The sequence below is a fragment of the Pleurodeles waltl genome, chromosome 12, assembly GCF_031143425.1.
Source record: "Pleurodeles waltl isolate 20211129_DDA chromosome 12, aPleWal1.hap1.20221129, whole genome shotgun sequence".
Taxonomy (NCBI): Eukaryota; Metazoa; Chordata; class Amphibia; order Caudata; family Salamandridae; genus Pleurodeles; species Pleurodeles waltl.
In genome coordinates, this window is record NC_090451.1 from 118,538,406 (window position 1) to 118,561,026 (window position 22,621).

The following is a 22,621-nucleotide window of genomic DNA, read 5'->3' on the forward strand; positions in this document are numbered from 1 at the left end:
TAACCACTATAATTAGAATATCTCAAAAGCAGCTGGCCTTGTAAACTTAATGAGCAAGCAAGCCGATGCATTTTGGGTTTTGTTGTAAAAGAATTCAAATCCTATCCATCCTTTCCTTTTCTTCAGGCAACAACCAATGTTACAAAGATATCACAGCAGACAGTGACATTGACTGAAAGAAGAGGCGCTGAGGCTGGCGTGCAGCACTCAACAGCTCTTGTTATTGCAATCCAGACAGGGGACGGAAGGAGAAAAGTATGAAGGAATTGCGATAGTGAGACCGACTCTTCTGTGTATCTGCATGTCATGGAAAAAGGATAACTCTGTCATTCATGGCCGGTTAGCTCAGTTGGTTAGAGCGTGGTGCTAATAACGCCAAGGTCGTGGGTTCGATCCCCATACGGGCCAAGTTACGTTTTTTCTCTCAAGTAAACTCTTTTTTTCTCATTTAATCAAACGCTTGTAAATCCATACACTCTGTTGCTCCAGTACACGTTCACTTTCCATTAGTCCTTCTTTTGCCACTTCTGACCAAAGCTCAAGCCGGCAGCGCCAGTAGAACAACAGAAGTGCAAGAGATTGTCTCTCCAAGATGGAGACACTGGCTCAGACTATGTCACGTGAGAGGTGGAGGGAGACCAAGAGCTGATTATTAGATGCGTGGGGATAAGAGGAACATAACTCAGGTGAACAAATTCGGGATAGTCATGCTATAGCTAGGATCAGCAACGTTACAGGGGAAAGGATAGGAAAATAATTAGGTGACAGAAGTATAGAAGTGGCTACAAGGGGGCGTGTCTCTTAACAGGGCCGAAAGATACACTGAAGGCGAAGGTGAAGTGAAAGAAGAAAGAAAGATCAAAGGAAATCAACAGTGATTGAGAGAAAACTCACAAAGGCAAATTGAGCAAAAGACAGGACCTGAGGAGTAAGACTACTTCAATGCAAATTTACACGGCAGATGAGCATGACAACTGACCCTTGTCCAGTGGTGCTGAAACAATTTTCAGTGTGGGGGTGCTGCCATCAAAGGGCTTCTGAAAATCGAGGAATCATACAAAGAACAAGTCCTGCAGAATGAGCCACGCACATTCAGAAAGAGTGGTGATGCGTTGGTTACTTATTGGTAATCTTCATTAGCCTTAGTCCATTGCGTCCTTGTGACAGTCATTACAAAGTAAAGTGATGTCACCCTCCAAGAGGAAGAAAGAACAGGAGGATTCTTAAATGCTAGCGCCATGCACCCAACCTGAGTGCCAAGTCCTTGCCAAAGGACTGATGGGAAGGTGGGCAGGATGTAATGTTTGTGACAAGGACAAGATGGACTTAGGGTAATGCAGAGTTCAAAACATTGGAACTCAAATGCAAACAGAAAATTTATTAAGCGATAATGCTTGACAAATGTATGCCCTGAGGCCCAAGTAACCACCCTAGGAATTTCCTAGATTGTTACTCACTGGAATTCAACCCAGGAGGTGGCCATTCCTCTCGTAGACCATCCCTGACCTGGAAGATTTTCTAAAAAGCCTTGCAAAGCCAGAAAAATTGACAACTTAATCCACCTACTCAGATTCATAAAAGTCACCTTCTTGTCTTTTCCAGGCTGTCGAAAAGTCACAAACAAGGAGTCGGTTTTCCTGAACTGCAGAGGCCTGGTGACATAAATGAAAAGAGCTCTTTAAACATCAAGTGTATTCAACAAATGTTCCTCCGGAGAGGAAGGAGAGGGAATGAAAGAACGAAGAATTATTTCCTAAGATCTATCAAAAATAGACTTAACCATTGCAGCAAAGGTAGGGCTAGGCCTTAAAGTTACCCCATCTTCCAAAGTATCAAATGAAGAGAGGACAGCATTTTAAGGCTCCCAGCTCCCCAATTGTTCTCAGCAAGGCGATAGCAAATAGGAAAATAACTTTATAGGAGACAATCTTTAATTGTACAGTATCCAGACCTTCAAAGAGATAAAATTGCAAAGCCTATAAAAGAGTAGGAAGATTCCGAGTTGGAGAAAAGGGATTTTTCATTGTTCTTACCATTGACAGAAGATCAGAACAGTCTAGACACCAAAGAGTGTAACATCGATGAAAGTTCAGAAAAGTCCCTAAAAGCCTTTATCTCAAACCAATGAGCTTTCAGAGTGGAAAGAGATTCAAGTGAAACCCATTCAGAAGAAAATGCAAAATAGCAGACAAACTACAGGTAGGTGCCAAAAGATCATGAGCAGAACATCACGTCTGAAAGGACTTCCAGTTCTTTGAGTAAGACTTCGAAGTAGAAGGCCTGCTGGAGTGCTAAAATTAACTCCACTAAGGAAGAGGAAAGACCCTTTGCTAGCAGTCCAGACTTCTCAACCTCCAAAGCGATAGAGTGAGTTGGAGCAAGAAGGTCAGGGACGACGTTCTGAGAAGAGACACACTTGAGCAGTACCCAAGGAGGTAGAAGAGCCAGGGGTTCAGAAGAGGAAACCATGACATCTCTGGCCAATCAGGGCCAACAAGAATCAAGTTCCCTCCCCCCTGCTGAGACTTGAAGAGAACCATCTGGATCAATAAAAAGGGGGGGAATGTATAAAGGAGACTTCTCAGCCACTTTATCACCAATACGTCCACTACCTAGGCTCCTTGTTCCGGAAACCTGGATCAGAATCGACGAAGATGAGCATTGTCCTTGTTTGAAAAGAGATCCAGAAAGGGTTTCACAAACTCTCGGCATATCTCTCAAAACAACGACCTGGATAACGTCAACTCCAGCAAATTTGGAAACCTCCAGCTGTCTGCCATCACATTGTCGGTGCCCTTGATGTGTACTGCCGACGTATGCAACAGGTTGATCTCTGCCCAATAGCCCAATTGTTCTGCTATTGCATTGAGGGATTTTGAATGCATGCTTCACTGCTGGTTAATGTAAAAGACCGCTACCTTATTCTCTGTCTTTACTAGCACATTTTTCTGAGACAGATGATGATGGGAAAACTTCAAAGCCCTGAAGCTTACCATCAACTCCATCTACTTCCATGACCTCCGACTCTCTAGGAAAGACCACTTGAATCGACAGGATCAGTCCAACGCAGTAGCTCTCCAGCCAGGTTTGCTGACATCTGTTGCGAGGAATTCAGAAGGATCCAGGTGTATTAGTGTCCACTTAGACCAGTGGTCTTCAAACTCTTTAATGCCACATCCACCCAAAGGGAAAAAAAAACATTGGTGCCTCCCCTCTGAATTTTCCAGAATTCTTCTATCAAATTGACACTGTTTAAATATGTCTAGACCTATTTAAACATTGCAGTTAAGTTCTGTTACTGTTTTAAAAATGCAATCAAATACATGACCCCAAATATACTATTCTGGTCAGGCAGGCCTTACTAACCAATTGTAGCGTCATGCTCTGCTGAGTAAACTGATCTCAGCGCAGTGAGGAATGCAAAGGCCGGGTGGTGCCCGGTGCACGAAAGCGCGCCTTCTTGTGTTGTACGTCTCTTTGCGCAAATGCAAACTCAAATTTCCTGCACTGTGGTCGGCAGGAGAGACATGGGAAGGTGCAGTAGGGAAGGCTTGAGCAACAAACCGTTGGCTATGTTTTGTTGTTACTTTGTTGACATGAGCTAGAGTAATTTAAAGCAGAAGGAACGGCCAGACCTAAAAACAACTCTCTTACCTCCAACGCCGAATAACCACTATAATTAGAATATCTCAAAAGCAGCTGGCTTGTAAACTTAATGAGCAAGCAAGCCGATGCATTTTGGGTTTTGTTGTAAAAGAATACAAATCCTATCCATCCTTTCCTTTTCTTCCAGCAACAACCAATGTTACAAAGATATCACAGCACACAGTGACATTGACTGAAAGAAGAGGCGCTGAGGCTGGCGTGCAGCACTCAACAGCTCTTGTTATTGCAATCCAGACAGGGGACGGAAGGAGAAAAGTATAAAGGAATTGCGATAGTGAGACCGACTCTTCTGTGTATCTGCATGTCATGGAAAAAGGATAACTCTGTCATTCGTGGCCGGTTAGCTCAGTTGGTTAGAGTGTGGTGCTAATAACGCCAAGGTCGAGGGTTTGATCCCCGTACGGGCCAAGTTAAGTTTTTTCTCTCAAGTAAACTCTTTTTTTCTCATTTAATCAAACGCTTGTAAATCCATACACTCTGTTGCTCCAGTACACGTTCACTTTCCATTAGTCCTTCTTTTGCCACTTCTGACCAAAGCTCAAGCCGGCAGCGCCAGTAGAACAACAGAAGTGCAAGAGATTGTCTCTCCAAGATGGGGACACTGGCTCAGACTATGTCACATGAGAGGTGGAGGGAGACAAGAGCTGATTATTAGATGCGTGGGGATAAGAGGAACATAACTCAGGTGAACAGATTCTGGATAGTCATGCTATAGCTAGGATCAGCAACGTTACAGGGGAAAGGATAGGAAAATAATTAGGTGACAGAAGTATAGAAGTGGCTACAAGGGGGCGTGTCTCTTAACAGGGCCGAAAGATACACTGAAGGCGAAGGTGAAGTGAAAGAAGAAAGAAAGATCAAAGGAAATCAACAGTGATTGAGAGAAAACTCACAAAGGCAAATTGAGTAAAAGACAGGACCTGGGGAGTAAGACTACTTCAATGCAAATTTACACCGCAGATGAGCATGACAACTGACCCTTGTCCAGTGGTGCTGAAACAATTTTCAGTGTGGGGGTGCTGCCATCAAAGGGCTTCTGAAAATCCAGAAATCATACAAAGAACAAGTCCTGCAGAATGAGCCACGCACATTCAGAAAGAGTGGTGATGCGTTGGTTACTTATTGGTAATCTTCATTAGCCTTAGTCCATTGCGTCCTTGTGACAGTCATTACAAAGTAAAGTGATGTCACCCTCCAAGAGGAAGAAAGAACAGGAGGATTCTTAAATGCTAGCGCCATGCACCCAACCTGGGTGCCAAGTCCTTGCCAAAGGACTGATGGGAAGGTGGGCAGGATGTAATGTTTGTGACAAGGACAAGATGGACTTAGGGTAATGCAGAGTTCAAAACATTGGTACTCAAATGCAAAACAGAAAATGTATTAAGCGATAATGCTTGACAAATGTATGCCCTGAGGACCAAGTAACCACCCTAGGAATTTCCTAGATTGTTACTCACTGGAATTCAACCCAGGAGGTGGCCATTCCTCTCGTAGACCATCCCTGACCTGGAAGATTTTCTAAAAAGCCTTGCAAAGCCAGAAAAATTGACAACTTAATCAACCTACTCAGAGTCATAAAAGTCACCTTCTTGTCTTTTCCAGGCTGTCCAAAAGTCACAAACAAGGAGTCGGTTTTCCCGAACTGCAGAGGCCTGGTGACATAAATGAAAAGAGCTCTTTAAACATCAAGTGTATTCAACAAATGTTCCTCCGGAGAGGAAGAAGAGGGAATGAAAGAAGGAAGAATTATTTCCTAAGATCTATCAAAAATAGACTTAACCTTTGCAGCAAAGGTAGGGCTAGGCCTTAAAGTTACCCTATCTTTCAAAGTATCAAATGAAGAGAGGACAGCATTTTAAAGCTCCCAGCTCCCCAATTGTTCTCAGCAAGGCGATAGCAAATAGGAAAATAACTTTATAGCAGACAATCTTTAATTGTACAGTATCCAGACCTTCAAAGAGATAAAATTGCAAAGCCTATAAAAGAGTAGGAAGATTCCGAGTTGGAGAAAAGGGATTTTTCATTGTTCTTACCATTGACAGAAGATCAGAACAGTCTAGACACCAAAGAGTGTAACATCGATGAAAGTTCAGAAAAGTCCCTAAAAGCCTTTATCTCAAACCAATGAGCTTTCAGAGTGGAAAGAGATTCAAGTGAAACCCATTCAGAAGAAAATGCAAAATAGCAGACAAACTACAGGTAGGTGCCAAAAGATCATGAGCAGAACATCACGTCTGAAAGGACTTCCAGTTCTTTGAGTAAGACTTCGAAGTAGAAGGCCTGCTGGAGTGCTAACATTAACTCCACTAAGGAAGAGGAAAGACCCTTTGCTAGCAGTCCAGACTTCTCAACCTCCAAAGCGATAGAGTGAGTTGGAGCAAGAAGGTCAGGGACGACGTTCTGAGAAGAGACACACTTGAGCAGTACCCAAGGAGGTAGAAGAGCCAGGGGTTCAGAAGAGGAAACCATGACATCTCTGGCCAATCAGGGCCAACAAGAATCAAGTTCCCTCCCCCCTGCTGAGACTTGAAGAGAACCATCTGGATCAATAAAAAGGGGGGGAATGTATAAAGGAGACTTCTCAGCCACTTTATCACCAATACGTCCACTACCTAGGCTCCTTGTTCCGGAAACCTGGATCAGAATCGACGAAGATGAGCATTGTCCTTGTTTGAAAAGAGATCCAGAAAGGGTTTCACAAACTCTCGGCATATCTCTCAAAACAACGACCTGGATAACGTCAACTCCAGCAAATTTGGAAACCTCCAGCTGTCTGCCATCACATTGTCGGTGCCCTTGATGTGTACTGCCGACGTATGCAACAGGTTGATCTCTGCCCAATAGCCCAATTGTTCTGCTATTGCATTGAGGGATTTTGAATGCATGCTTCACTGCTGGTTAATGTAAAAGACCGCTACCTTATTCTCTGTCTTTACTAGCACATTTTTCTGAGACAGATGATGATGGGAAAACTTCAAAGCCCTGAAGCTTACCATCAACTCCATCTACTTCCATGACCTCCGACTCTCTAGGAAAGACCACTTGAATCGACAGGATCAGTCCAACGCAGTAGCTCTCCAGCCAGGTTTGCTGACATCTGTTGCGAGGAATTCAGAAGGATCCAGGTGTATTAGTGTCCACTTAGACCAGTGGTCTTCAAACTCTTTAATGCCACATCCACCCAAAGGGAAAAAAAAACATTGGTGCCTCCCCTCTGAATTTTCCAGAATTCTTCTATCAAATTGACACTGTTTAAATATGTCTAGACCTATTTAAACATTGCAGTTAAGTTCTGTTACTGTTTTAAAAATGCAATCAAATACATGACCCCAAATATACTATTCTGGTCAGGCAGGCCTTACTAACCAATTGTAGCGTCATGCTCTGCTGAGTAAACTGATCTCAGCGCAGTGAGGAATGCAAAGGCCGGGTGGTGCCCGGTGCACGAAAGCGCGCCTTCTTGTGTTGTACGTCTCTTTGCGCAAATGCAAACTCAAATTTCCTGCACTGTGGTCGGCAGGAGAGACATGGGAAGGTGCAGTAGGGAAGGCTTGAGCAACAAACCGTTGGCTATGTTTTGTTGTTACTTTGTTGACATGAGCTAGAGTAATTTAAAGCAGAAGGAACGGCCAGACCTAAAAACAACTCTCTTACCTCCAACGCCGAATAACCACTATAATTAGAATATCTCAAAAGCAGCTGGCTTGTAAACTTAATGAGCAAGCAAGCCGATGCATTTTGGGTTTTGTTGTAAAAGAATACAAATCCTATCCATCCTTTCCTTTTCTTCCAGCAACAACCAATGTTACAAAGATATCACAGCACACAGTGACATTGACTGAAAGAAGAGGCGCTGAGGCTGGCGTGCAGCACTCAACAGCTCTTGTTATTGCAATCCAGACAGGGGACGGAAGGAGAAAAGTATAAAGGAATTGCGATAGTGAGACCGACTCTTCTGTGTATCTGCATGTCATGGAAAAAGGATAACTCTGTCATTCATGGCCGGTTAGCTCAGTTGGTTAGAGTGTGGTGCTAATAACGCCAAGGTCGAGGGTTTGATCCCCGTACGGGCCAAGTTAAGTTTTTTCTCTCAAGTAAACTCTTTTTTTCTCATTTAATCAAACGCTTGTAAATCCATACACTCTGTTGCTCCAGTACACGTTCACTTTCCATTAGTCCTTCTTTTGCCACTTCTGACCAAAGCTCAAGCCGGCAGCGCCAGTAGAACAACAGAAGTGCAAGAGATTGTCTCTCCAAGATGGGGACACTGGCTCAGACTATGTCACGTGAGAGGTGGAGGGAGACAAGAGCTGATTATTAGATGCGTGGGGATAAGAGGAACATAACTCAGGTGAACAGATTCTGGATAGTCATGCTATAGCTAGGATCAGCAACGTTACAGGGGAAAGGATAGGAAAATAATTAGGTGACAGAAGTATAGAAGTGGCTACAAGGGGGCGTGTCTCTTAACAGGGCCGAAAGATACACTGAAGGCGAAGGTGAAGTGAAAGAAGAAAGAAAGATCAAAGGAAATCAACAGTGATTGAGAGAAAACTCACAAAGGCAAATTGAGCAAAAGACAGGACCTGGGGAGTTAGTCTACTTCAATGCAAATTTACGCCGCAGATGAGCATGACAACTGACCCTTGTCCAGTGGTGCTGAAACAATTTTCAGTGTGGGGGTGCTGCCATCAAAGGGCTTCTGAAAATCCAGGAATCATACAAAGAACAAGTCCTGCAGAATGAGCCACGCACATTCAGAAAGAGTGGTGATGCGTTGGTTACTTATTGGTAATCTTCATTAGCCTTAGTCCATTGCGTCCTTGCGACAGTCATTACAAAGTAAAGTGATGTCACCCTCCAAGAGGAAGAAAGAACAGGAGGATTCTTAAATGCTAGCGCCATGCACCCAACCTGAGTGCCAAGTCCTTGCCAAAGGACTGATGGGAAGGTGGGCAGGATGTAATGTTTGTGACAAGGACAAGATGGACTTAGGGTAATGCAGAGTTCAAAACATTGGAACTCAAATGCAAAACAGAAAATTTATTAAGCGATAATGCTTGACAAATGTATGCCCTGAGGCCCAAGTAACCACCCTAGGAATTTCCTAGATTGTTACTCACTGGAATTCAACCCAGGAGGTGGCCATTCCTCTCGTAGACCATCCCTGACCTGGAAGATTTTCTAAAAAGCCTTGCAAAGCCAGAAAAATTGACAACTTAATCCACCTACTCAGAGTCATAAAAGTCACCTTCTTGTCTTTTCCAGGCTGTCCAAAAGTCACAAACAAGGAGTCGGTTTTCCTGAACTGCAGAGGCCTGGTGACATAAATGAAAAGAGCTCTTTAAACATCAAGTGTATTCAACAAATGTTCCTCCGGAGAGGAAGGAGAGGGAATGAAAGAAGGAAGAATTATTTCCTAAGATCTATCAAAAATAGACTTAACCTTTGCAGCAAAGGTAGGGCTAGGCCTTAAAGTTACCCTATCTTCCAAAGTATCAAATGAAGAGAGGACAGCATTTTAAAGCTCCCAGCTCCCCAATTGTTCTCAGCAAGGCGATAGCAAATAGGAAAATAACTTTATAGCAGACAATCTTTAATTGTACAGTATCCAGACCTTCAAAGAGATAAAATTGCAAAGCCTATAAAAGAGTAGGAAGATTCCGAGTTGGAGAAAAGGGATTTTTCATTGTTCTTACCATTGACAGAAGATCAGAACAGTCTAGACACCAAAGAGTGTAACATCGATGAAAGTTCAGAAAAGTACCTAAAAGCCTTTATCTCAAACCAATGAGCTTTCAGAGTGGAAAGAGATTCAAGTGAAACCCATTCAGAAGAAAATGCAAAATAGCAGACAAACTACAGGTAGGTGCCAAAAGATCATGAGCAGAACATCACGTCTGAAAGGACTTCCAGTTCTTTGAGTAAGACTTAGAAGTAGAAGGCCTGCTGGAGTGCTAAAATTAACTCCACTAGGGAAGAGGAAAGACCCTTTGCTAGCAGTCCAGACTTCTCAACCTCCAAAGCGATAGAGTGAGTTGGAGCAAGAAGGTCAGGGACGACGTTCTGAGAAGAGACACACTTGAGCAGTACCCAAGGAGGTAGAAGAGCCAGGGGTTCAGAAGAGGAAACCATGACATCTCTGGCCAATCAGGGCCAACAAGAATCAAGTTCCCTCCCCCCTGCTGAGACTTGAAGAGAACCATCTGGATCAATAAAAAGGGGGGGAATGTATAAAGGAGACTTCTCAGCCACTTTATCACCAATACGTCCACTACCTAGGCTCCTTGTTCCGGAAACCTGGATCAGAATCGACGAAGATGAGCATTGTCCTTGTTTGAAAAGAGATCCAGAAAGGGTTTCACAAACTCTCGGCATATCTCTCAAAACAACGACCTGGATAACGTCAACTCCAGCAAATTTGGAAACCTCCAGCTGTCTGCCATCACATTGTTGGTGCCCTTGATGTGTACTGCCGACGTATGCAACAGGTTGATCTCTGCCCAATAGCCCAATTGTTCTGCTATTGCATTGAGGGATTTTGAATGCATGCTTCACTGCTGGTTAATGTAAAAGACCGCTACCTTATTCTCTGTCTTTACTAGCACATTTTTCTGAGACAGATGATGATGGGAAAACTTCAAAGCCCTGAAGCTTACCATCAACTCCATCTACTTCCATGACCTCCGACTCTCTAGGAAAGACCACTTGAATCGACAGGATCAGTCCAACGCAGTAGCTCTCCAGCCAGGTTTGCTGGCATCTGTTGCGAGGAATTCAGGAGGATCCAGGTGTATTAGTGTCCACTTAGACCAGTGGTCTTCAAACTCTTTAATGCCACATCCACCCAAAGGGAAAAAAAAATATTGGTGCCTCCCCTCTGAATTTTCCAGAATTCTTCTATCAAATTGACACTGTTTAAATATGTCTAGACCTATTTAAACATTGCAGTTAAGTTCTGTTACTGTTTTAAAAATGCAATCAAATACATGACCCCAAATATACTATTCTGGTCAGGCAGGCCTTACTAACAAATTGTAGCGTCATGCTCTGCTGAGTAAACTGATCTCACGGCAGTGAGGAATGCAAAGGCCGGGTGGTGCCCGGTCCACGAAAGCGCGCCTTCTTGTGTTGTACGTCTCTTTGCGCAAATGCAAACTCAAATTTCCTGCACTGTGGTCGGCAGGAGAGACATGGGAAGGTGCAGTAGGGAAGGCTTGAGCAACAAACCGTTGGCTATGTTTTGTTGTTACTTTGTTGACATGAGCTAGAGTAATTTAAAGCAGAAGGAACGGCCAGACATAAAAACAACTCTCTTACCTCCAACGCCGAATAACCACTATAATTAGAATATCTCAAAAGCAGCTGGCTTGTAAACTTAATGAGCAAGCAAGCCGATGCATTTTGGGTTTTGTTGTAAAAGAATACAAATCCTATCCATCCTTTCCTTTTCTTCCAGCAACAACCAATGTTACAAAGATATCACAGCACACAGTGACATTGACTGAAAGAAGAGGCGCTGAGGCTGGCATGCAGCACTCAACAGCTCTTGTTATTGCAATCCAGACAGGGGACGGAAGGAGAAAAGTATAAAGGAATTGCGATAGTGAGACCGACTCTTCTGTGTATCTGCATGTCATGGAAAAAGGATAACTCTGTCATTCATGGCCGGTTAGCTCAGTTGGTTAGAGTGTGGTGCTAATAATGCCAAGGTCGCGGGTTTGATCCCCGTACGGGCCAAGTTAAGTTTTTTCTCTCAAGTAAACTCTTTTTTTCTCATTTAATCAAACGCTTGTAAATCCATACACTCTGTTGCTCCAGTACACGTTCACTTTCCATTAGTCCTTCTTTTGCCACTTCTGACCAAAGCTCGAGCCGGCAGCGCCAGTAGAACAACAGAAGTGCAAGAGATTGTCTCTCCAAGATGGAGACACTGGGTCAGACTATGTCACGTGAGAGGTGGAGGGAGACCAAGAGCTGATTATTAGATGCGTGGGGATAAGAGGAACATAACTCAGGTGAACAGATTCTGGATAGTCATGCTATAGCTAGGATCAGCAACGTTACAGGGGAAAGGATAGGAAAATAATTAGGTGACAGAAGTATAGAAGTGGCTACAAGGGGGCGTGTCTCTTAACAGGGCCGAAAGATACACTGAAGGCGAAGGTGAAGTGAAAGAAGAAAGAAAGATCAAAGGAAATCAACAGTGATTGAGAGAAAACTCACAAAGGCAAATTGAGTAAAAGACAGGACCTGGGGAGTAAGACTACTTCAATGCAAATTTACGCCGCAGATGAGCATGACAACTGACCCTTGTCCAGTGGTGCTGAAACAATTTTCAGTGTGGGGGTGCTGCCATCAAAGGGCTTCTGAAAATCCAGAAATCATACAAAGAACAAGTCCTGCAGAATGAGCCACGCACATTCAGAAAGAGTGGTGATGCGTTGGTTACTTATTGGTAATCTTCATTAACCTTAGTCCATTGCGTCCTTGTGACAGTCATTACAAAGTAAAGTGATGTCACCCTCCAAGAGGAAGAAAGAACTGGAGGATTCTTAAATGCTAGCGCCATGCACCCAACCTGGGTGCCAAGTCCTTGCCAAAGGACTGATGGGAAGGTGGGCAGGATGTAATGTTTGTGACAAGGACAAGATGGACTTAGGGTAATGCAGAGTTCAAAACATTGGTACTCAAATGCAAAACAGAAAATGTATTAAGCGATAATGCTTGACAAATGTATGCCCTGAGGCCCAAGTAACCACCCTAGGAATTTCCTAGATTGTTACTCACTGGAATTCAACCCAGGAGGTGGCCATTCCTCTCGTAGACCATCCCTGACCTGGAAGATTTTCTAAAAAGCCTTGCAAAGCCAGAACAATTGACAACTTAATCCACCTACTCAGATTCATAAAAGTCACCTTCTTGTCTTTTCCAGGCTGTCGAAAAGTCACAAACAAGGAGTCGGTTTTCCTGAACTGCAGAGGCCTGGTGACATAAATGAAAAGAGCTCTTTAAACATCAAGTGTATTCAACAAATGTTCCTCCGGAGAGGAAGGAGAGGGAATGAAAAAAGGAAGAATTATTTCCTAAGATCTATCAAAAATAGACTTAACCTTTGCAGCAAAGGTAGGGCTAGGCCTTAAAGTTACCCCATCTTCCAAAGTATCAAATGAAGAGAGGACAGCATTTTAAGGCTCCCAGCTCCCCAATTGTTCTCAGCAAGGCGATAGCAAATAGGAAAATAACTTTATAGGAGACAAACTTTAATTGTACAGTATCCAGACCTTCAAAGAGATAAAATTGCAAAGCCTATAAAAGAGTAGGAAGATTCTGAGTTGGAGAAAAGGGATTTTTCATTGTTCTTACCATTGACAAAAGTTCATAACAGTCTAGACACCAAAGAGTGTAACATCGATGAAAGTTCAGAAAAGTCCCTAAAAGCCTTAATCTCAAACCAATGAGCTTTCAGAGTGGAAAGAGATTCAAGTGAAACCCATTCAGAAGAAAATGCAAAATAGCAGACAAACTACAGGTAGGTGCCAAAAGATCATGAGCAAAACATCACGTCTGAAAGGACTTCCAGTTCTTTGAGTAAGACTTCGAAGTAGAAGGCCTGCTGGAGTGCTGAATTAACTCCACTAAGGAAGAGGAAAGACCCTTTGCTAGCAGTCCAGACTTCTCAACCTCCAAAGCGATAGAGTGAGTTGGAGCAAGAAGGTCAGGGACGACGTTCTGAGAAGAGACACACTTGAGCAGTACCCAAGGAGGTAGAAGAGCCAGGGGTTCAGAAGAGGAAACCATGACATCTCTGGCCAATCAGGGCCAACAAGAATCAAGTTCCCTCCCCCCTGCTGAGACTTAAAAAGAACCATCTGGATCAATAAAAAGGGGGGGAATGTATAAAGGAGACTTCTCAGCCACTTTATCACCAATACGTCCACTACCTAGGCTCCTTGTTCCGGAAACCTGAATCAGAATCGACAAAGATGAGCATTGTCCTTGTTTGAAAAGAGATCCAGAAAGGGTTTCACAAACTCTCGGCATATCTCTCAAAACAACGACCTGGATAACGTCAACTCCAGCAAATTTGGAAACCTCCAGCTGTCTGCCATCACATTGTCGGTGCCCTTGATGTGTACTGCCGACGTATGCAACAGGTTGATCTCTGCCCAATAGCCCAATTGTTCTGCTATTGCATTGAGGGATTTTGAATGCATGCTTCACTGCTGGTTAATGTAAAAGACCGCTACCTTATTCTCTGTCTTTACTAGCACATTTTTCTGAGACAGATGATGATGGGAAAACTTCAAAGCCCTGAAGCTTACCATCAACTCCATCTACTTCCATGACCTCCGACTCTCTAGGAAAGACCACTTGAATCGACAGGATCAGTCCAACACAGTAGCTCTCCAGCCAGGTTTGCTGGCATCTGTTGCGAGGAATTCAGGAGGATCCAGGTGTATTAGTGTCCACTTAGACCAGTGGTCTTCAAACTCTTTAATGCCACATCCACCCAAAGGGAAAAAAAAACATTGGTGCCTACCCTCTGAATTTTCCAGAATTCTTCTATCAAATTGACACTGTTTAAATATGTCTAGACCTATTTAAACATTGCAGTTAAGTTCTGTTACTGTTTTAAAAATGCAATCAAATACATGACCCCAAATATACTATTCTGGTCAGGCAGGCCTTACTAACCAATTGCAGCGTCATGCTCTGCTGAGTAAACTGATCTCACGGCAGTGAGGAATGCACAGGCCGGGTGGTGCCCGGCGCACGAAAGCGCGCCTTGTTGTGTTGTACGTCTCTTTGCGCAAATGCAAACTCAAATTTCCTGCACTGTGGTCGGCAGGAGAGACATGGGAAGGTGCAGTAGGGAAGGCTTGAGCAACAAACCGTTGGCTATGTTTTGTTGTTACTTTGTTGACATGAGCTAGAGTAATTTAAAGCAGAAGGAACGGCCAGACCTAAAAACAACTCTCTTACCTCCAACGCCGAATAACTACTATAATTAGAATATCTCAAAAGCAGCTGGCCTTGTAAACTTAAGGAGCAAGCAAGCCGGTGCATTTTGGGTTTTGTTGTAAAAGAATACAAATCCTATCCATCCTTTCCTTTTCTTCCGGCAACAACCAATGTTACAAAGATATCACAGCACACAGTGACATTGACTGAAAGAAGAGGCGCTGAGGCTGGCGTGCAGCACTCAACAGCTCTTGTTATTGCAATCCAGACAGGGGACGGAAGGAGAAAAGTATGAAGGAATTGCGATAGTGAGACCGACTCTTCTGTGTATCTGCATGTCATGGAAAAAGGATAAATATGTCATTCATGGCCGGTTAGCTCAGTTGGTTAGAGCGTGGTGCTAATAACGCCAAGGTCGTGGGTTCGATCCCCATACGGGCCAAGTTACGTTTTTTCTCTCAAGTAAACTCTTTTTTTCTCATTTAATCAAACGCTTGTAAATCCATACACTCTGTTGCTCCAGTACTCGTTCACTTTCCATTAGTCCTTCTTTTGCCACTTCTGACCAAAGCTCAAGCCGGCAGCGCCAGTAGAACAACAGAAGTGCAAGAGATTGTCTCTCCAAGATGGAGACACTGGCTCAGACTATGTCACGTGAGAGGTGGAGGGAGACCAAGAGCTGATTATTAGATGCGTGGGGATAAGAGGAACATAACTCAGGTGAACAAATTCTGGATAGTCATGCTATAGCTAGGATCAGCAACGTTACAGGGGAAAGGATAGGAAAATAATTAGGTGACAGAAGTATAGAAGTGGCTACAAGGGGGCGTGTCTCTTAACAGGGCCGAAAGATACACTGAAGGCGAAGGTGAAGTGAAAGAAGAAAGAAAGATCAAAGGAAATCAACAGTGATTGAGAGAAAACTCACAAAGTCAAATTGAGCAAAAGACAGGACCTGGGGAGTTAGTCTACTTCAATGCAAATTTACGCTGCAGATGAGCATGACAACTGACCCTTGTCCAGTGGTGCTGAAACAATTTTCAGTGTGGGGGTGCTGCCATCAAAGGGCTTCTGAAAATCCAGGAATCATACAAAGAACAAGTCCTGCAGAATGAGCCACGCACATTCAGAAAGAGTGGTGATGCGTTGGTTACTTATTGGTAATCTTCATTAGCCTTAGTCCATTGCGTCCTTGTGACAGTCATTACAAAGTAAAGTGATGTCACCCTCCAAGAGGAAGAAAGAACAGGAGGATTCTTAAATGCTAGCGCCATGCACCCAACCTGAGTGCCAAGTCCTTGCCAAAGGACTGATGGGAAGGTGGGCAGGATGTAATGTTTGTGACAAGGACAAGATGGACTTAGGGTAATGCAGAGTTCAAAACATTGGAACTCAAATGCAAAACAGAAAATTTATTAAGCGATAATGCTTGACAAATGTATGCCCTGAGGCCCAAGTAACCATCCTAGGAATTTCCTAGATTGTTACTCACTGGAATTCAACCCAGGAGGTGGCCATTCCTCTCGTAGACCATCCCTGACCTGGAAGATTTTCTAAAAAGCCTTGCAAAGCCAGAAAAATTGTCAACTTAATCCACCTACTCAGAGTCATAAAAGTCACCTTCTTGTCTTTTCCAGGCTGTCCAAAAGTCACAAACAAAGAGTCGGTTTTCCTGAACTGCAGAGGCCTGGTGACATAAATGAAAAGAGCTCTTTAAACATCAAGTGTATTCAACAAATGTTCCTCCGGAGAGGAAGGAGAGGGAATGAAAGAAGGAAGAATTATTTCCTAAGATCTATCAAAAATAGACTTAACCTTTGCAGCAAAGGTAGGGCTAGGCCTTAAAGTTACCCTATCTTCCAAAGTATCAAATGAAGAGAGGACAGCATTTTAAAGCTCCCAGCTCCCCAATTGTTCTCAGCAAGGCGATAGCAAATAGGAAAATAACTTTATAGCAGACAATCTTTAATTGTACAGTATCCAGACCTTCAAAGAGATAAAATTGCAAAGCCTATAAAAGAGTAGGAAGATTCCGAGTTGGAGAAAAGGGATTTTTCATTGTTCTTACCATTGACAGAAGATCAGAACAGTCTAGACACCAAAGAGTGTAACATCGATGAAAGTTCAGAAAAGTCCCTAAAAGCCTTTATCTCAAACCAATGAGCTTTCAGAGTGGAAAGAGATTCAAGTGAAACCCATTCAGAAGAAAATGCAAAATAGCAGACAAACTACAGGTAGGTGCCAAAAGATCATGAGCAGAACATCACGTCTGAAAGGACTTCCAGTTCTTTGAGTAAGACTTCGAAGTAGAAGGCCTGCTGGAGTGCTAAAATTAACTCCACTAGGGAAGAGGAAAGACCCTTTGCTAGCAGTCCAGACTTCTCAACCTCCAAAGCGATAGAGTGAGTTGGAGCAAGAAGGTCAGGGACGACGTTCTGAGAAGAGACACACTTGAGCAGTACCCAAGGAGGTAGAAGAGCCAGGGGTTCAGAAGAGGAAACCATGACATCTCTGGCCAATCAGGGCCAACAAGAATCAAGTTCCCTCCCCCCTGCTGAGACTTGAAGAGAACCATCTGGATCAATAAAAAGGGGGGGAATGTATAAAGGAGACTTCTCAGCCACTTTATCACTAATACGTCCACTAACTAGGCTCCTTGTTCCGGAAACCTGGATCAGAATCGACGAAGATGAGCATTGTCCTTGTTTGAAAAGAGATCCAGAAAGGGTTTCACAAACTCTCGGCATATCTCTCAAAACAACGACCTGGATAACGTCAACTCCAGCAAATTTGGAAACCTCCAGCTGTCTGCCATCACATTGTCGGTGCCCTTGATGTGTACTGCCGACGTATGCAACAGGTTGATCTCTGCCCAATAGCCCAATTGTTCTGCTATTGCATTGAGGGATTTTGAATGCATGCTTCACTGCTGGTTAATTTAAAAGACCGCTACCTTATTCTCTGTCTTTACTAGCACATTTTTCTGAGACAGATGATGATGGGAAAACTTCAAAGCCCTGAAGCTTGCCATCAACTCCATCTACTTCCATGACCTCCGACTCTCTAGGAAAGACCACTTGAATCGACAGGATCAGTCCAACGCAGTAGCTCTCCAGCCAGGTTTGCTGGCATCTGTTGCGAGGAATTCAGGAGGATCCAGGTGTATTAGTGTCCACTTAGACCAGTGGTCTTCAAACTCTTTAATGCCACATCCACCCAAAGGGAAAAAAAAACATTGGTGCCTCCCCTCTGAATTTTCCAGAATTCTTCTATCAAATTGACACTGTTTAAATATGTCTAGACCTATTTAAACATTGCAGTTAAGTTCTGTTACTGTTTTAAAAATGCAATCAAATACATGACCCCAAATATACTATTCTGGTCAGGCAGGCCTTACTAACCAATTGTAGCGTCATGCTCTGCTGAGTAAACTGATCTCACGGCAGTGAGGAATGCAAAGGCCGGGTGGTGCCCGGTGCACGAAAGCACGCCTTCTTGTGTTGTACGTCTCTTTGCGCAAATGCAAACTCAAATTTCCTGCACTGTGGTCGGCAGGAGAGACATGGGAAGGTGCAGTAGGGAAGGCTTGAGCAACAAACCGTTGGCTATGTTTTGTTGTTACTTTGTTGACATGAGCTAGAGTAATTTAAAGCAGAAGGAACGGCCAGACCTGAAAACAACTCTCTTACCTCCAACGCCGAATAACTACTATAATTAGAATATCTCAAAAGCAGCTGGCCTTGTAAACTTAAGGAGCAAGCAAGCCGGTGCATTTTGGGTTTTGTTGTAAAAGAATACAAATCCTATCCATCCTTTCCTTTTCTTCCGGCAACAACCAATGTTACAAAGATAACACAGCACACAGTGACATTGACTGAAAGAAGAGGCGCTGAGGCTGGCGTGCAGCACTCAACAGCTCTTGTTATTGCAATCCAGACAGGGGACGGAAGGAGAAAAGTATGAAGGAATTGCGATAGTGAGACCGACTCTTCTGTGTATCTGCATGTCATGGAAAAAGGATAACTCTGTCATTCATGGCCGGTTAGCTCAGTTGGTTAGAGCGTGGTGCTAATAACACCAAGGTCGGGGGTTCGATCCCCATACGGGCCAAGCTAAGTTTTTTCTCTCAAGTAAACTCTTTTTTTCTCATTTAATCAAACGCTTGTAAATCCATACACTCTGTTGCTCCAGTACACGTTCACTTTCCATTAGTCCTTCTTTTGCCACTTCTGACCAAAGCTCAAGCCGGCAGCGCCAGTAGAACAACAGAAGTGCAAGAGATTGTCTTTCCAAGATGGAGACACTGGCTCAGACTATGTCACGTGAGAGGTGGAGGGAGACCAAGAGCTGATTATTAGATGCGTGGGGATAAGAGGAACATAACTCAGGTGAACAGATTCTGGATAGTCATGCTATAGCTAGGATCAGCAACGTTACAGGGGAAAGGATAGGAAAATAATTAGGTGACAGAAGTATAGAAGTGGCTACAAGGGGGCGTGTCTCTTAACAGGGCCGAAAGATCCACTGAAGGCGAAGGTGAAGTGAAAGAAGAAAGAAAGATCAAAGGAAATCAACAGTGATTGAGAGAAAACTCACAAAGGCAAATTGAGCAAAAGACAGGACCTGGGGAGTTAGACTACTTCAATGCAAATTTACGCCGCAGATGAGCATGACAACTGACCCTTGTCCAGTGGTGCTGAAACAATTTTCAGTGTGGGGGTGCTGCCATCAAAGGGCTTCTGAAAATCCAGGAATCATACAAAGAACAAGTCCTGCAGAATGAGCCACGCACATTCAGAAAGAGTGGTGATGCGTTGGTTACTTATTGGTAATCTTCATTAGCCTTAGTCCATTGCGTCCTTGTGACAGTCATTACAAAGTAAAGTGATGTCACCCTCCAAGAGGAAGAAAGAACAGGAGGATTCTTAAATGCTAGCGCCATGCACCCAACCTGGGTGCCAAGCCCTTGCCAAAGGACTGATGGGAAGGTGGGCAGGATGTAATGTTTGTGACAAGGACAAGATGGACTTAGGGTAATGCAGAGTTCAAAACATTGGTACTCAAATGCAAAAGAGAAAATTTATTAAGCGATAATGCTTGACAAATGTATGCCCTGAGGCCCAAGTAACCACTCTAGGAATTTCCTAGATTGTTACTCACTGGAATTCAACCCAGGAGGTGGCCATTCCTCTCGTAGACCATCCCTAACCTGGAAGATTTTCTAAAAAGCCTTGCAAAGCCAGAAAAATTTACAACTTAATCCACCTACTCAGAGTCATAAAAGTCACCTTCTTGTCTTTTCCAGGCTGTCCAAAAGTCACAAACAAGGAGTCGGTTTTCCTGAACTGCAGAGGCCTGGCGACATAAATGAAAAGAGCTCTTTAAACATCAAGTGTATTCAACAAATGTTCCTCCGGAGAGGAAGGAGAGGGAATGAAAGAAGGAAGAATTATTTCCTAAGATCTATCAAAAATAGACTTAACCTTTGCAGCAAAGGTAGGGCTAGGCCTTAAAGTTACCCCATCTTCCAAAGTATCAAATGAAGAGAGGACAGCATTTTAAGGCTCCCAGCTCCCAAATTGTTCTCAGCAAGGTGATAGCAAATAGGAAAATAACTTTATAGGAGACAATCTTTAATTGTACAGTATCCAGATCCTCAAAGAGATAAAATTGCAAAGCCTATAAAAGAGTAGGAAGATTCTGAGTTGGAGAAAAGGGATTTTTCATTGTTCTTACCATTGACAAAAGATCATAACAGTCTAGACACCAAAGAGTGTAACATCGATGAAAGTTCAGAAAAGTCCCTAAAAGCCTTTATCGCAAACCAATGAGCTTTCAGAGTGGAAAGAGATTCAAGTGAAACCCATTCAGAAGAAAATGCAAAATAGCAGACAAACTACAGGTAGGTGCCAAAAGATCATGAGCAGAACATCACGTCTGAAAGGACTTCCAGTTCTTTGAGTAAGACTTCGAAGTAGAAGCCCTGCTGGAATGCTGAATTAACTCCACTAAGGAAGAGGAAAGACCCTTTGCTAGCAGTCCAGACTTCTCAACCTCCAAAGCGATAGAGTGAGTTGGAGCAAGAAGGTCAGGGACGACGTTCTGAGAAGAGACACACTTGAGCAGTACCCAAGGAGGTAGAAGAAACAGGGGTTCAGAAGAGGAAACCATGACCATCTCTGGCCAATCAGGGCCAACAAGAATCAAGTTCCCTCCCCCCTGCTGAGACTTGAAGAGAACTATTCTGGATCAATAAAAAGGGGGGGAATGTATAAAGGAGACTTCTCAGCCACTTTATCACCAATACGTCCACTACCTAGGCTCCTTGTTCTGGAAACCTGGATCAGAATCGACAAAGATGAGCATTGTCCTTGTTGAAAAGAGATCCAGAAGGGTTTCACAACCTCTCGCCATATCTCTCAAAACAACGACCTGGATAACGTCAACTACCAGCAAATTTGGAAACCTCCAGCTGTCTGCCATCACATTGTCGGTGCCCTTGATGTGTACTGCCGACGTATGCAACAGGTTGATCTCTGCCCCAATAGCCCAATTGTTCTGCTATTGCATTGAGGGATTTTGAATGCATGCTTCACTGCTGGTTAATGTAAAAGACCCGCTACCTTATTCTCTGTCTTTACTAGCACATTTTTCTGAGACAGATGATGATGGGAAAAACTTCAAAGCCCTGAAGCTTACCATCAACTCCATCTACTTCCATGACCTCCGACTCTCTAGGAAAGACCACTTGAATCGACAGGATCAGTCCAACGCAGTAGCTCTCCAGCCAGGTTTGCTGGCATCTGTTGCGAGGAATTCAGGAGGATCCAGGTGTATTAGTGTCCACTTAGACCAGTGGTCTTCAAACTCTTTAATGCCACATCCACCCAAAGGGAAAAAAAAACATTGGTGCCTCCCCTCTGAATTTTCCAGAATTCTTCTATCAAATTGACACTGTTTAAATATGTCTAGACCTATTTAAACATTGCAGTTAAGTTCTGTTACTGTTTTAAAAATGCAATCAAATACATGACCCCAAATATACTATTCTGGTTCAGGCAGGCCTTACTAACCAATTGTAGCGTCATGCTCTGCTGAGTAAACTGATCTCACGGCAGTGAGGAATGCAAAGGCCGGGTGGTGCCCGGTGCACGAAAGCGCGCCTTCTTGTGTTGTACGTCTCTTTGCGCAAATGCAAACTCAAATTTCCTGCACTGTGGTCGGCAGGAGAGACATGTGGAAGGTGCAGTAGGTAAGGCTTGAGCAACAAACCGTTGGCTATGTTTTGTTGTTACTTTGTTGACATGAACTAGAGTAATTTAAAGCAGAAGGAACGGCCAGACCTAAAAACAACTCTCTTACCTCCAACGCCGAATAACCACTATAATTAGAATATCTCAAAAGCAGCTGGCTTGTCAACTTAATGAGCAAGCAAGCCGATGCATTTTGGGTTTTGTTGTAAAAGAATACAAATCCTATCCATCCTTTACTTTCCCTTCCAGCAACAACCAATGTTACAAACATATCACAGCACACAGTGACATTGACTGAAAAGAAGAGGCACTGAGGCTGGCGTGCAGCACTCAACAGCTCTTGTTATTGCAATCCAGACTAGGACGGAGGGAGAAAAGTATGAAGGAATTGCGATAGTGAGACCGACTCTTCTGTGTATATGCATGTCATGGAAAAAGGATAAACTCTGTCACTCATGGCTGGTTAGCTCAGTTGGTTAGGGCGTGGTGCTAATAACCGCCAAGGTCACGGGTTCGATCCCCGTACGGGCCAAGTTAAGTTTTTTTCTCTCAAGTAAACTCTTTTTTCTCATTTAATCAAACGCTTGTAAATCCATACACTCTGTTGCTCCAGTACACGTTCACTTTCCATTAGTCCTTCTTTTGCCATCTTCTGACCAAAGCTCATGCCGGCAGCGCCAGTAGAACAACAGAAGTGCAAGAGATTGTCTCTCCAAGATGGAGACACTGGCTCAGAC

At 43.6% G+C, this 22,621-nt stretch overlaps 3 non-coding genes across 3 annotated transcripts; all 3 read left to right on the top strand.

Moving 5' to 3' along the window:
- The first annotated feature begins 334 nt into the window (after positions 1-334).
- TRNAI-AAU (transfer RNA isoleucine (anticodon AAU)) lies at positions 335-408 on the top strand. The gene has a single exon. It is a non-coding gene; the product is annotated as a tRNA-Ile (tRNA).
- A 14,591-nt stretch (positions 409-14,999) lies between these two features.
- Positions 15,000-15,073, top strand: TRNAI-AAU (transfer RNA isoleucine (anticodon AAU)). The gene has a single exon. It is a non-coding gene; the product is annotated as a tRNA-Ile (tRNA).
- Positions 15,074-22,341: 7,268 nt separating this feature from the next.
- Positions 22,342-22,416, top strand: TRNAI-AAU (transfer RNA isoleucine (anticodon AAU)). The gene has a single exon. It is a non-coding gene; the product is annotated as a tRNA-Ile (tRNA).
- The last annotated feature ends 205 nt before the right edge of the window (positions 22,417-22,621 follow it).